Here is a 14,198-nt window from a genome sequence, read left to right on the forward strand (position 1 = left end):
AATTCTCACATCAAATGAATGATGGCTGTCTGTGGAAAAGAGATTTTCTCAGAATATATCATGTCAGAAGCAGGAAGTAAATATTTATCTGATCAAAGAAATGTTTTTGTAGAAATGTGGGAGTCAATGCATGTTATCAAAGTCACTGCTGCTTGTTGCATGATTCCATTCTTGATTTTTTTTCAGAAACTTTCAGTCAAAATAGTTTTATTTATAATTATATAATGTTTAAATATTTGATTCCCAAATACTCGATACAGTGCACGATTTGTAGAATGTGATTACTTTACAAAATCTTTGATTCAGATTTGAAATCTTACTCCCAGAGTGAATTTTTCAAGCATTATCTTTCATTAGATTACAATGTGAAGATTTACATGTACTGGAATTACAACAACTTGTAAATGATATATACCTAGCTCTATGTATTGAGTTGCTTTACATTTTCAAATACAGTTAAAATCTTAAAATACATTTCTGGAATGCATAAAAATGTGCCTGCTTTAGAACATTTAGTTAAAGGGTGATTTTAAGCAAGAGCATGCCGAACAAAATTGCTGGTAGTGGCTGGGTTAAAATTTAGATTTTTACAAATGAACTACATATACATGTACTTGCAGTAAAAACCCTCAAGAGGTAATTTTTAATTCAATTTCAATACAAGTTATTGACACTGATCAATAAGACCGCGGAACATTAACTGGCAAAATTGGAAATGTACAGCTTACGCAGCTAGGATAAGGCTGTCCGAAGAATGTCACAGTGTACCAGCCGTGGTAACTTCTCTGAACTATCTACATATGACGTCATAATGGCGTATGACGTCATGTCACTGCAAAAATGACGGGGACAGTGTCATAACTTTTACATTCCTTTCACATCACATGTAGAATTTTCTACGTTGATGTTTAATTCATGTTTCTAGATTATTGTTTTAAGGCTGTTATGATGGTGAATATTTGCAGTATAATATCGTTATTACTTTTTCTTGTCTAACATGTACGTATTCAAATAATTACAAAAAAAAGAATGTGAAATGCTCCCCCATACACGCCCGTAGACAGACTTAGAATTCATAAATCTTATATATATTAGACTGGCACAAGTGAATAATAAAGATTAATTTAAGATATTCTGGGTGAATCTACTAGAGAAATATGTCCTGTAACTGAATTTTGCTGGGGGATTGTATGCAATTTATCCCATTTTGTATAAATTGCGATGAAGAGTGGAAAATGACCCCTTGTATATGGGTAAGTTGAATTTCTCGTGAAATATTTTCTTAATAAATAAAATTCATACTTGCCCCCAGCACTTTTTATATACCCAAGAATATGTTTAATTAATTTATGTAACAAGCCGTTCACAATAATTTTATTTTTCACTTGTGCCAATGCGATTTTTGTGCTACATTTAAGAAAATTTATAAGTGTCCGTTACGTGATCAACACAGTCATGTGACATCACAAAAATGCTTTTTTATCATACCTTATTCAACTCTCTTTACAACTTAACTGTGTATGTATACATAGATTACAAATTGAAATCAAAACATAGCTCAACATAAAATAGTATATATCTAATACATATTAAGCCTTCGGACAGCCTTAACACAGCTGCGTACGTCTTTTCCATCTGTTACAGTCAAAACATGTAATGATAGACAATGAAATGGGCGGGTACAATTCGGCACGGACGTCCGAGAAAACATTGGATTGAAATTCTAGTTTGAAATTCATTTTCAATCCACCTGAGCTGTTTTCAAGCGCAGAGTGTGATTGTATGATCCAAAAGACAAATAATTTTAATTCCCAAATACATGTTGTTTGAAATTCATATTTATCATTGTTTATATGAGTTTTAGCCTATAATTTTAAGGACACGTAAGTCATAGAAGACAGAGATTATTTTTTCAGATTTGATTCTAGAAGGGGGGAGGGGGGTAAAAAATTGTCCAGTCAGATCATGCCTTCACATGACAAAATATGTTTTTCTCTAGGGTGACAAGAGGTTTTTTTTTTTAGTTTTGTCTTCACTGAAAAATGTTTGACAATCAAAAACTTGGGAGGGGTTGTCCAAACTTAGAAAAAAAACCTTTTTTATTTCCAAGATCGTTCAGCCCCCTCCATGCACCCCCCCCCCACAACACATGTATGCACATACCTAACAGAAATTAAATATTTGTTCCTTTATATTTCTTTAAAAGCACTGGTCAGAAAATCTGATTTATATATTCAAGCTTCAAAATAGTCCGAAATTGAAATTATTTGTATTCTGGGTCAATCAGTAACGCATTGCCTTCTAGCGTAGCTGAGGTGGATTGAAAATGATTTTCAAACTAGAATTTCAATCCAATGTTTTCTCGGACGTCCGTGCCAAATTGTACCCACCTATTCCATTGTCTATCATTGAATGTTTTGATTGTAACAGATAGAAATGACGTAAGCTGCATATTTCCAATTTTGCCAGTTAATGTTCCGCGGTCTTAAATGTTTGTGCTACAAATGCTCAAAAAGAAATTTTATCCTTGAATAAGTATTTTGCATCTAAATGTGAAATTAAGTTTGATAGCTGCATGCATATTAATGTTACAAAGTTCAAGGATGTCATTTTCAGGCAAAGATGATTGTCATAGATGGCTTTTTTGTTATCTTAAAACTCCAGCAAATTTTACGCAATATATAATCACATTGAGGAGTTATATTTATTGGTGCTGAACAAACTATATACTTATAAATGTGTGTAGGTATTTATTGTCCCTCGCTTTAGGGAAAGGGAGGGGACATTAAATCTCATTCGTCTGTCGGTCTGTCTGTCACAAAAACTTTAACCTTGGCCATAACTTTTGAGTGAGAAGAGATTGGGTTTTTGTATTTCACATGTACATTACCTGTAACAAGATCTTTCCAAATATACCGTGAATTTAGACCCCATGGCCTTGGCCTTGAAGTTTGACCTACTTTTCAAAAAAATTAACATTACCTTAAATTGGTCATAACTTTTGAATGAGAAAAGATAGGACTTTCATATTATGCCTGTTCATTACCTGTGACAAGACCTTTCTAAATTATACTATGATTTTTGACCCCGTGACCTTGACCTTGAAGTTTAACCTACTTTTAAAAAAATTAACATTTCTTTAAACTGGTCATTAAATTTAAATGAGAAAAGATGGGGCTTTCATATTAAATATGAACATTACCTGTAAGAATACCTTTCCAAATGTACTATGATTTTTGACCCCATGACCATTACCTTGAAGTTTGACCTACTTTTCAAAATTTTTATCTTTGCTTATAACTTTTGATTTAGAATGGTTAGGGCTTTCATATTTGACATGTGCATTAGTAGTGACAAAGTGTTTACGAGCATGCTATAATTTTTGACCCCTTTACCTTGACCTTCATGTTTGACCTAAATTTCAAAAATTTTATATTTGGTGATTACTTTTGAATGACATATGATAGGGTGTTCATATTTGACAAGTGCATTACCTGTGTCAAAATGTTTCTGAATATGCTATGATATTTGACCCCGTGACCTTGACCTTCCAGTTTGATCTAAATTTCAAACATTTCATCGGTTTGCTGACTTTTGAAGGAGCAAAGATAGGGCATTCATATTTGACAAGTGCATTACCTGTGACAAGCATTTCCAAATGTACTATGATTTTTAATCCCATGATCTTGACCTTAAAGTTTGACCTAATTTTTAAAAAGTTTATCATTGCTAATAACATTTGATTGAGAGAAGATATGGTATTTACATTTGACATGTTCATTACCTGTTTCAAGACCTTTCTGATTGTATACTCTGGTTTCTGATATATTTTTTTTTTACATGTGCATCGCTTGTGAGATCTTTTGGATTTTATTATGATATTTGACCTCATGACCTTGATCTTGAAGTTTGATGTAGTTTTGAGAAGCTATAGTCTTTGTCATAACTGTTATTAATTCAATAATTTATGTCTTTTTGTATGATGCACAGATAAGACAGGAGAAACAAACAAGACAGTTACAATATGCCATAAATAATTGCATCTCATCCACTAAGACATCGAAAGCGGGGGACCACAATTCTTTGAATTTGCTTGTTGTTTTCTAAACTCAGTTTACAAATGTAAAATATCCAATAATAACATAATACCAGGGACCTATATGTATATAACTACATATACATGTATAGGCATGTATATTAGTCCCTCTGATATTCATATATTAAGCATTGAATGGCATGTTCACTATACATGTATATTGATTTCATGTTTATGTCATATATAATGTATTGAAATCTTTTCTAGTCTATGAAAATTTTATATATGATTTTTCTCATAACTTTTTGGAAAGTTTATTATTTATTCCTGGTTATATTGAAGGTTAAGTTGCTTTGAACTAGTCCTGTGCATGTGAAAAATGTATGTGATAATTATTCTGTAATTGCCACTAGAAAATTGATGTATTTTATAAAGTTGTCAAACATAACATTCATAAGAATAAAATGACGGAGAAAATTCGAAATGAATATTTTGTATATCATTAGTGTAAAATACCATAAAAATAGAATGTATAACTGGTAGAAATGAATGTATTTATGTCACAATTACACCAAATTGATATATTTTTGATGATTAAAAATCTTTCTTATAGACATTAAAAACACTCTGTAAATTGAAGATTTCAGAAAGTATAGAGCAAATTCGGGCTAATTTTTTTTCGATAATTTGCCTGATTACTATATCTTTTTTAACTTGTAAATTAATCTTTAACCTTTGAATATTCATCAAACAAAAATCTAAATATTTGACATTATATGGTCAATTGTAAAAATTGAGATGAAATTTCATGTGAATTCATGAAAACTGAGAATTTTGAAAATATATCGAGGAAATTCGGATTAAATGTATTTATTGAATATAAAGGATTTCATGTTATCTTTTCACCAGCTCATTTCATATGAATTAGTCATCAAAAATAAGTAACAACTTTAATTTTGTGGTGAAAGATATTTTTTCAGTCAGCAAAATTTATTCATATGCATAAATTTCAAAAGTTCTCTGTGTAAAAGTACTGTTTTTTAGGACTGACTTTCAAATGACCTTGACTGAAAATCAAGGCCGATGACACCAAAGTTTTTGGATGTTAAAATAGTGTAAACAGTCTGAATATTGAGTATTCAGAAAATCAAGATTCTGCCATTATAAGAAATATGAGAAGAATCCATCCTTAAAAAGATATTGTGTTCTGTTAAAGGAGAGGGAAGAGAGAGATTCATATTGATTTCTTTTTTTCCCCTAGGTTTCTGTGCAAACGGGTCTTCTGCTGTCTTTAAGGATGTTGATAAGAAAATTATCATTAATATAGAGGTAAGAGACTCAAGGGTGGTTGAGAAGAGAAGCCAAAGACTGGAAAAAACTTTTCAGAGAAGGATGCCTCAATTTCCTTATTTTGCACTCACCAATTGTGGTATGGGAAGTCATATCTGATGCCAGTAAAACAGTTATTTCTGTTTTTAGTAAGTATTCAATATACCGTTATAAATTCATGCACTTGTTATTTCTTTCTTACTGGTAAATTCCCAAATGTAATTGTATTATTCTCAACCATTTTCAGCTTGCTCAGGTCATGTTTATATGTTTTGTTTTGTTTTTTCAAATGAGTTTTGTTATACCGTATTACATTTGTTACCACAGTTAACATTTCAATTGAATTATTTTTATTGAAAACAACCATTTATTTTCCATATCTTAGCCCTGTCAACATCTGCAACATAGTTTAGATGTATGGCACAAATCCAAAAGACTGGCATCTACCTTAGGGGATCTCGCAATGCGTTCAACTTTCAAAGCACCCCTTCCTTGAACCAGACCTATGATGAATCATTTTTGGTGGTGTTGCAGTACTTCACAAGGGAACACAAATGAACATTTGAAGAGATAGATGGCAATATTGTTCGATGTCAACAACAAAAATATTTGGCCCGGAGGAAAGTAATGTAAAATATGTTAGCCCTATTAATTATCTCTTGAAAATATAATTATAAAGATTGATTGATTGATTGTTTGTTGTTTAACGTCCCTCTCGAGAATTTTTCACTGATATGGAGACGCCACCACTTGGCGGTGGAGAGCTGCAAATTTTGTCCTATACTCAGCACTTACGGCCATTGAGCAGTGAGAGATCTTTCGTACCAGCACCTTCGGCGACACGGGACCTCGGTTTATACGGTCTCATCCGAAGGACAGGTCTCCACGTCCCACAGTGGGATTCGAACCCGCGACGTAAGGATCAACTCCTTACTTCGCGACTCTAGAGCAGACGCTCTAACAACAGCGCCACGCGGGCGATAATTATAAAGAAGATTGATTATAGAATTTGAGGATATTTCGTTTTAAAAGGAATCAATAATATTTCAACAGAAAGTCAAAAAAATAATTTATGCACCATTGAAACAAGGTTTGTTAGGAAGATAAATCAATATTTATCTGCTTTTTGACTCAGTACAGGTATTGCTTGTACCTTAACCGTTATCATATTTCGATCATCTGTCAAGTTTAATTGATACAGGTAAAAGTCAAAGTCACTTGATTGATTTATGTTGAATTCCATTTTAATTTCAATGGCACTGACATAAAAACAGTTTTTGATGCATTTTTTTGGTGAAAAATTTGGAATTTCAACCAAAGAAGAAGTACTGTAATATACTTAATATAACATAATCCATAAGGATTTCAACATCCAGAAGGTGCAAAGTGGCTGCAGAAAGATTCATCAGCAAAGACTACAACAACCAGGTACGAAGGGCAGTGCGTGTCAGAGAGAATGGTGAACCTTATGCTCAAGCACAGGTGTCAAGACACACCTACGAGAAGAAGTGTCCAAAAGATTTCAAAAATATTCCAGGAAGGATCTTTTCATTATTAAATTTTTTATGTAGTTACAAAATAAATTAGGATTAAATGCTGACATAGATTTTAAATGCTATTTTTTCCACATCAGTTGTTTTAGTATATTATTTTTCTTCCTATAGCAGTCCAGCTATTATGTTTCTATACATCACTTCAACATATATACAGTCTGTTTCCTTTTCTTATATTTAGAACTGATGTCTGTGTGCTTAAGAGAGATGTACGGTAAACCTTTGTACACCTATACAAACATTGACAAAGGCACAAGTTTAAGGTCTTCTCGGCCTAAGACTCTCTTAGCATGTATGAAAAGCAGGAAAAGGTAAGGTAATACATGCTGAATTTTGGTTGGTAATTTATATGAAAAAAACTCTTGTAGCTTGATTTCTGAAATGACACCTTGGATATCAATGACACATGAGAAATAACATAATTCAGCAAAAATTAATCGTTTCAACGATTTATCATGTGAGTAAAACCAATACCATGCTTAAACAATTGCAAATACGTAGTTCTTTCTCAGTCACGCAGAATTTTACCCAGTGTACTGTCCTTTGTCTGTAGGAACCTAAGGCGCACTATATGCTAACCACAAACTGGTACTGGAATGCGTCTTCCATCACCAAGCATGTTGCCACAATATGAAATTTCTGTATGCTTGATTTCTACATATGAACTTGGAACCAGAAGTCTCTGATGAGACTGTAGCTCTACTGGTCTGTACGTATAACAAAAGAAAAGTAGCACTTGGATTTGAAACTTTGCAACATGCAACAATAAATAGAATTATGTATCTTAATGTAGTCTACTTCTGTGCCAAGTTAAATTGAAATCAAACGAAAACTGTAGGAGGAGTAGCGTTTTGAAAGTATTTCACGGAAATTTCTATTTTTAGTAACCATGACAACACCATTCACCAAAATAAAAAAACAGAAATGCATATTATGTATCGTAGTGTATTCTAACTGTGTGCCAAATTAGATTGAAATCAGACCAAAATTGTAGGAGGAGTAACGTTTTATGGGAATTTCACAAAAATTTCTATTTTAAGGTATGTCACTCGTCAGCCTTTTAGAAAATTTCGGTCAGAACCTCTTGCTTACAAACTATTTATTACAATTCAAACTTTATAACATATTGAAATTAAACAATGTAAAATGTTCAACATTCCATTAAAAAACTGCTCAAAAATTCACAAAGAAGCAAGATTTATAAGGGACTATTTCTTGTGGCGGAAGGATATTTAGCAGAAAATTCTGCAAATCTACACATTTATTAAATTTAATATCTTGGAATTTTAGCCTCACATACTTTTACTCAGAGAATATTTTCCATTATGATATGCCTGGAATATTAAATATAGGTCTCAATTTATATTTTTATAACAAAATTTACACCTTCGCTCAACAAACATTGCCAAGAAATGAACATATATTAAGGAAGTCGAGATAAAATTTACACAGTTTTTTGCCTGAAAATCGCATATTTTGACCAATATTTCAAAATTTACATCACTGACCCCAACTTTTTCTTTCATTATTTTAAACTACTCGATACTTTGGACCGATCAGCACTTAAGTCGTTAAAAGTTTGATACATGAAAATATTCTATTGCCTATTTAGATTTTTAATACCCCAAATATGAGACTTTTTAGTGCAAAAAGGTCACACAATAATTTACGCGCATTAATTTGCATGATTTGTTCAATGATAAATATTATTCAAACTATTTTACGTAAAATAAGATTATGTTTATTTCCATGGTTACATCTTATAAAATATGATAACGGTTAAAGTGATTAACCAAAGAGTTACAATTTAAGTGCAAAAAGGTCAACGTAATTGTACCGTACCTCAGTTAGATGCACACTGACCCCCCATTTTCTCTGCAATTTTGAGCCATACTATATGAGTACTTATCCAAAATATACTTCTCAAAAAATCCTTGATATAACAAATTTCACGAGTGACATACCTTAAGTAACCATCAGACTAAAACTGTAGCAGGAGTAGTGTTTTAAAGTAATTTCACAGAAATTTCTATTTATAGTAACAATGGCAACACTGTTCATCAAAATCCAAAACCAATGCACTAAATTATGTATGATAGTGCAGTCTACTTGTGTGCAGTTATATTGAAATCAGATCAAAACTGTAGGATGAGTAGCGTTTTAAAGGAATTTCACAGAAATTTCTATTTTTAAAAACCATGGCAACACCGTCCATCGAAATCAAAAACCAATGCACTAAATTATGTATTTTAGTGTAGTCTACATGTGTACCAAGTTATATTGAAATCAGACCAAAACTGTAGGAGGAGTAGCGTTTTAAATGAATTTCACAGAAATTTCTATTTTTAGTAACCATGGCAACATCGTCCATCGAAATCAAAAACCGATGCACTAAATTATGTATCTTAGTGTAGTCTACATGTGTGCCAAGTTATATTGAAATCAGACCAAAACTGTAGGAGGAGTAGCATTTTAAAGGAATTTCACAGAAATTTCTATTTTTAGTAACCATGGCAATACCGTCCATCGAAATCAAAAACCGATGCTCTAAATTATGTATCTTAGTGTAGTCTACTTGTGTGCCAAGTTATATTGAAATTGGACCAAAACTGTAGGAGGAGAAGCGTTTTAAAGGAATTTCACAGAAATTTCTATTTTTAGTAACCATGGCAACACCGTCCATCGGAATCAAAAACCGATGCACTAAATTATGTATCTTAGTGTAGTCTACTTCTGTGCCAAGTTATATTGAAATCGGACCAAAACTGTAGGAGGAGTAGCGTTTTGAAAAATTGTTTACAGACAGACGGACAGACAGACAGACGGACGGACGACGGACACCTTACTATCGCATAAGCTCTTCTGGTCTCTGACCAGTAGAGCTAAAAACTAGGGTCCTGGTTGGTTTGGAAGCTCCAATAGCTTTTCCAGCACACCTTGCCTCAAGCACAGATTGCGAAATTCAGGCTTTGAGGTAATGCATGAGATTGCCTGCAGCAGATGTTCATGTCCTCATAAATCTTATCTCCCACCCACATGAACACCATGTCACACTTGAATTGAAACTACCTGAAGCTTCTCCAGTACCATGTTGCTGTTCTATAAAAAAGATCACATAATTTCTGGACAAGCTGTGATTGCTCTCTTTTGCCTTGTTCTCATTTCATATGTGGACATATTAACTGTATCTTAAACGTAAAATTGAACTAGATAGTAAACGTTTGGACACTTAATATAACTAAGATTACCATGAGACTGATGCATTCCACCTCATCTCTTGTATTTTCAGCAGATGTCTGTGCTGCCATGGCCTCGTTTTTGCTTTGTTGGTCTTCATTCCTGGCATTTCGTGAAATATTTTCAGCATATGGATAAAAGTGACCCTTATTTCAGTAGAGAAAGTGAGAAAGAGTTCAAAATAATAATATTCCCTTTCCAATCTAGATGTACCTCAACGTGGATGAGGGGTGAACATCATAAAATCGATATCCTTCACTCCTAGGATGAACACCTAATTTTAACACTTCTGTAGAATTTGTCTTAAACTGACATTAAGGGTTCATGCAATTAGTTCAGCCTCTCCTTTTGTAGGGACATCCCTTGTATTTGTCTCTGGCTTCTCTGCAAAATGTAAAGCATTGATAGATTTTTTTTCACAATTTCATATCAAAGTTGTTTTATAAAATGTACCGGGTATTAACACCGTGTATTTTAAAGATGATAAAAGTTAATATGTTATATATATTACACATATATATACACATAGGCAGATCAAGGAATTTTTGAAAGGGGAGTCCACCATATGATAATTCGGAAGTTTTCTTATCCCATCTCTATCAACTCCTTTGTTTTTGTAGATGTATGTATCATTTGAAGGCGTGTCGATCCAAAATGAAAAAAAATTGGAAAGAGGGGTCCAGCTCCCAAGTGCTTGTGGACCGTGTTTGCTCTGCTCCAAATCTGCATTGTTTCTGATGGTTTTAGAGATTTATACATGTTTGATATCTTCAACCTCTTTAAACACAGAAATTTAGGAAAAAATAATCTTTGCTCTATAAATGAATTGTACTGTTTGATTATACAATTGGGAAATGGTAAACAGCTAATGTGCATTGAACAATTGACAGTTCTTCATTACAACTACTGATCAATTTTAATTGATCTCCGGAGACCAACACAGTATTTCAACAAATTATATTTTAAATGTTTTTTATCATTATAAAACGATTAAAATATTAATGTGCTAATTGATGTCATATCTTTGCAAAAAATATACGACGGTGTGAAATTTACTAAAAATTAACTATAAAGCCACGCACAGTATACTTGCAACGTTGATATTTTCTAAGAAAACGCACGATGGAATTTTTTATTCGGAAAAAAATATGTTAAGAAGAAATGTGGGAAGACTCTTTCTGTTCAATTTTTGCGTGCGTCATGTTGTTCAAATTTTACAAAACGGATACATCGGCTTACACTATTGCTACAGAATGGACAGAAAAATGATTAATTCGTTTGATAGATACAGCTTTATGGTTAGTTATTTCAAAGGTGCCAATTATTGTGAAATCAATTACGAAAACTTTTTAGTGTGTGTATGCTATTAATAGGCAAATAATTTTAGACTTAGTGAGATTTTTGTAAATTGTGTAGATTTTACATAAAGTATACTTTAATGTTAGATGAAATATCAAAGAAAATTTTGATATAATTGAGATTTCATTTTTCACTTCAAGTTTGTCGCACTATAGGCATTTCGACCGCCTTGTTCACCTATCTTCTTTTATCGCAGACATGAATACCTCTCTTCTTTAAACCTGTTTTTAATTATTTATGAATCCATTTCTCATGTTCTGTTAACTTTGAGTTGCATTTAATATCCTAAGTGTCATAATTTTTTCACCATATATTTTTAGGAAAATATGATATGTATGGTGTTATACATTTATAATCTCTCTCTGGATCACCAATAGCTAAAATTGAACAAATGTTATAATAAACTATGTTTCAGGTTATTTTTTATATCTACAAGCATACAAATCATAACTTTAAGAAAATTAGTATACTTGTAAACATATCCATTTCATTTAGAAAAAAAAAACAAGAAAACTATAAATTGGTGATCAATAAAGAATTAAATATATTAAGGATCTCATTTATGTTATCACCACTGTTGCTTTTTCTGGAAATAAGTCAGTGTATAAAAATCATTGTAATACTAATCAAATACATATACATGTATACATATACACTGCAATATCTTTTTGCACTTGGTAAACCATCTGTATCTATCAGACAGACTTTTGATAAAATTACAGTTATTATCCAAAAACAGAAAAGTCTCACAGCTGGCTTGTAGTTGACTTATGATACTTAATGTTTAAAATTTACATTACAATCTGAGATCCTATCTTAGTAGAATAACATTAAGTTTCAAATAAACTTGCAAAACGAGTAGGTAAAATATAACCCCTTAGTGTTTGCTGAATATAAATGATTTATACCTCTAGAAAATCACTTAAATGTAAAATTCATTATTGACTTTTTATAAATGCAGAAATTCATTACTTAGGTGATTATCAAATCAAAGTGAATTATGACATGCTAATTTTCATTGTAAAATCTCCTATACATTGTAGACAAAGATCATAGATAATATTAAATGCTATTCAATTATTGTTATTGTGTGTGTGCCAATAAAATTATTTGTACAATATAAACATTAAACAACTACTGCTTTAATACTTCTATAGACTCTTCAGAGTCATCTATATCAATATTCTTAGTACATGTATAATGAATTCTTGTTGCATAATTTAATTTATGCCTTTATGTTGTAATTTCTTTAAAGACCAGAGAGGGGGAGAGCAAGAGGGAGAAGGAGAGAGGGCAAAAGATCTATGTCAATATTCTGCATTTTAGGCTCAGTAATAGGAATCTGAAACTCTGCTTGCAGTTTTAATTGATAATATATTTTCTTGATATTAAAGTAGGCAATCTCTGAAATTTTTTCAGTTTCTTTTCTCAGCTTCATAACCTCTACCTCCAGTCTTTGATTGTCTAATTTCAGGTTTTCAGTCATTAATTTGTCCATTTCTGAAGATGCTTGCCTTGATTCTGCAATTACAAAAACATCAGTATTTTTGCAGAATACATAATATAAAGGTGCTCATAGCATATTTAGATAAGTTGCCTCGAATGTTCATGCACAACCATTTCTGTTATAACTTTTATTAATATGCATGCGCTAAATATGACGATGAAACAATGTGAACTAGTTTACCAAAAAGTACAGGTAGATCAGACGTGGATCCAGGAATTTTTTCCAAGGGGGGTCCACCCCAGCCCCCCCCCCCCCCAAAAAAAAAAAAAAAACAAACAAACAAAAAAAAAAAAACAAACAACCAACCTAGAAATTTCTTGACAAGCCAAAAAAAAATAAAATAAATAAGAACCTAAACCCCTTTCCCATAGGTGAAAAACCTATTTCATGGGGGTCGGGTGGGGGGTTATCGCTCATTTCTTACGCTTCATACATATATGACCTTTCATTACAATTTAACAGGGGTCTGCGTTTTCTAGGGGGGTACATGGTCACTTTAAGTTGCGTTAGTATATATATATATATATATATATATATATATATATATATATATATATATATATACATTTTTATAACTGCAAATTCCGGGGGGGGGACCCCTTCTAGATCTGCGCATGGTATATTATGTATGTATATATACATACATACATACATTATATATATATATATATATATATATATATATATATATATATATATATATATATATATATATATTCTTATTTCATTTTACTTTAGTGCACCAAGATGAGAGGCACTTACTCTTCTGAATGGTTTTTTCAGAGACTTGTGGTACATGTATTGAACTAGGTGTAGGTGCTTCCGCTAATGAGCTGCATGGAGCAGTACTGCTATCTTCATTGGCTGAAAAGTGTTAATGATATCATGAAACTATCAGTTATACTAAACTGATATCTGACAAATTTGTATTTGATAACATGTTATAGATTCATGCATGTAAGTACCATCTGTATCTATCCCTCCCTCAATGCCTTCAACTACTGGCCTCCCATCAAGTGAATTGGCCAGTGCTTCTTCTGCAGAGGTCAAGGAGGGAGGTGTTGGCCCACCACCTGTCTTTCTAGCAGATCGTTTAATAAAGTTAATCTTCTCTTTGGCTATAGAACAAAAAAACGAGCATTTAATATGTGTTGTTTTTTTTTTATTTTCAATAACT

General features: G+C 32.2%; 1 pseudogene; it reads right to left on the reverse strand.

Annotated features, from left to right (window-relative positions):
• Positions 1-7,492: 7,492 nt before the first annotated feature.
• Positions 7,493-13,438, reverse strand: LOC133175151 (uncharacterized; annotated as a pseudogene).
• Positions 13,439-14,198: the final 760 nt, after the last annotated feature.

The sequence above is a fragment of the Saccostrea echinata genome, unplaced genomic scaffold (assembly GCF_033153115.1).
Source record: "Saccostrea echinata isolate AGI-Se365-2 ecotype Australia unplaced genomic scaffold, CSIRO_AGI_Sech_v1 ptg000061l, whole genome shotgun sequence".
Taxonomy (NCBI): Eukaryota; Metazoa; Mollusca; class Bivalvia; order Ostreida; family Ostreidae; genus Saccostrea; species Saccostrea echinata.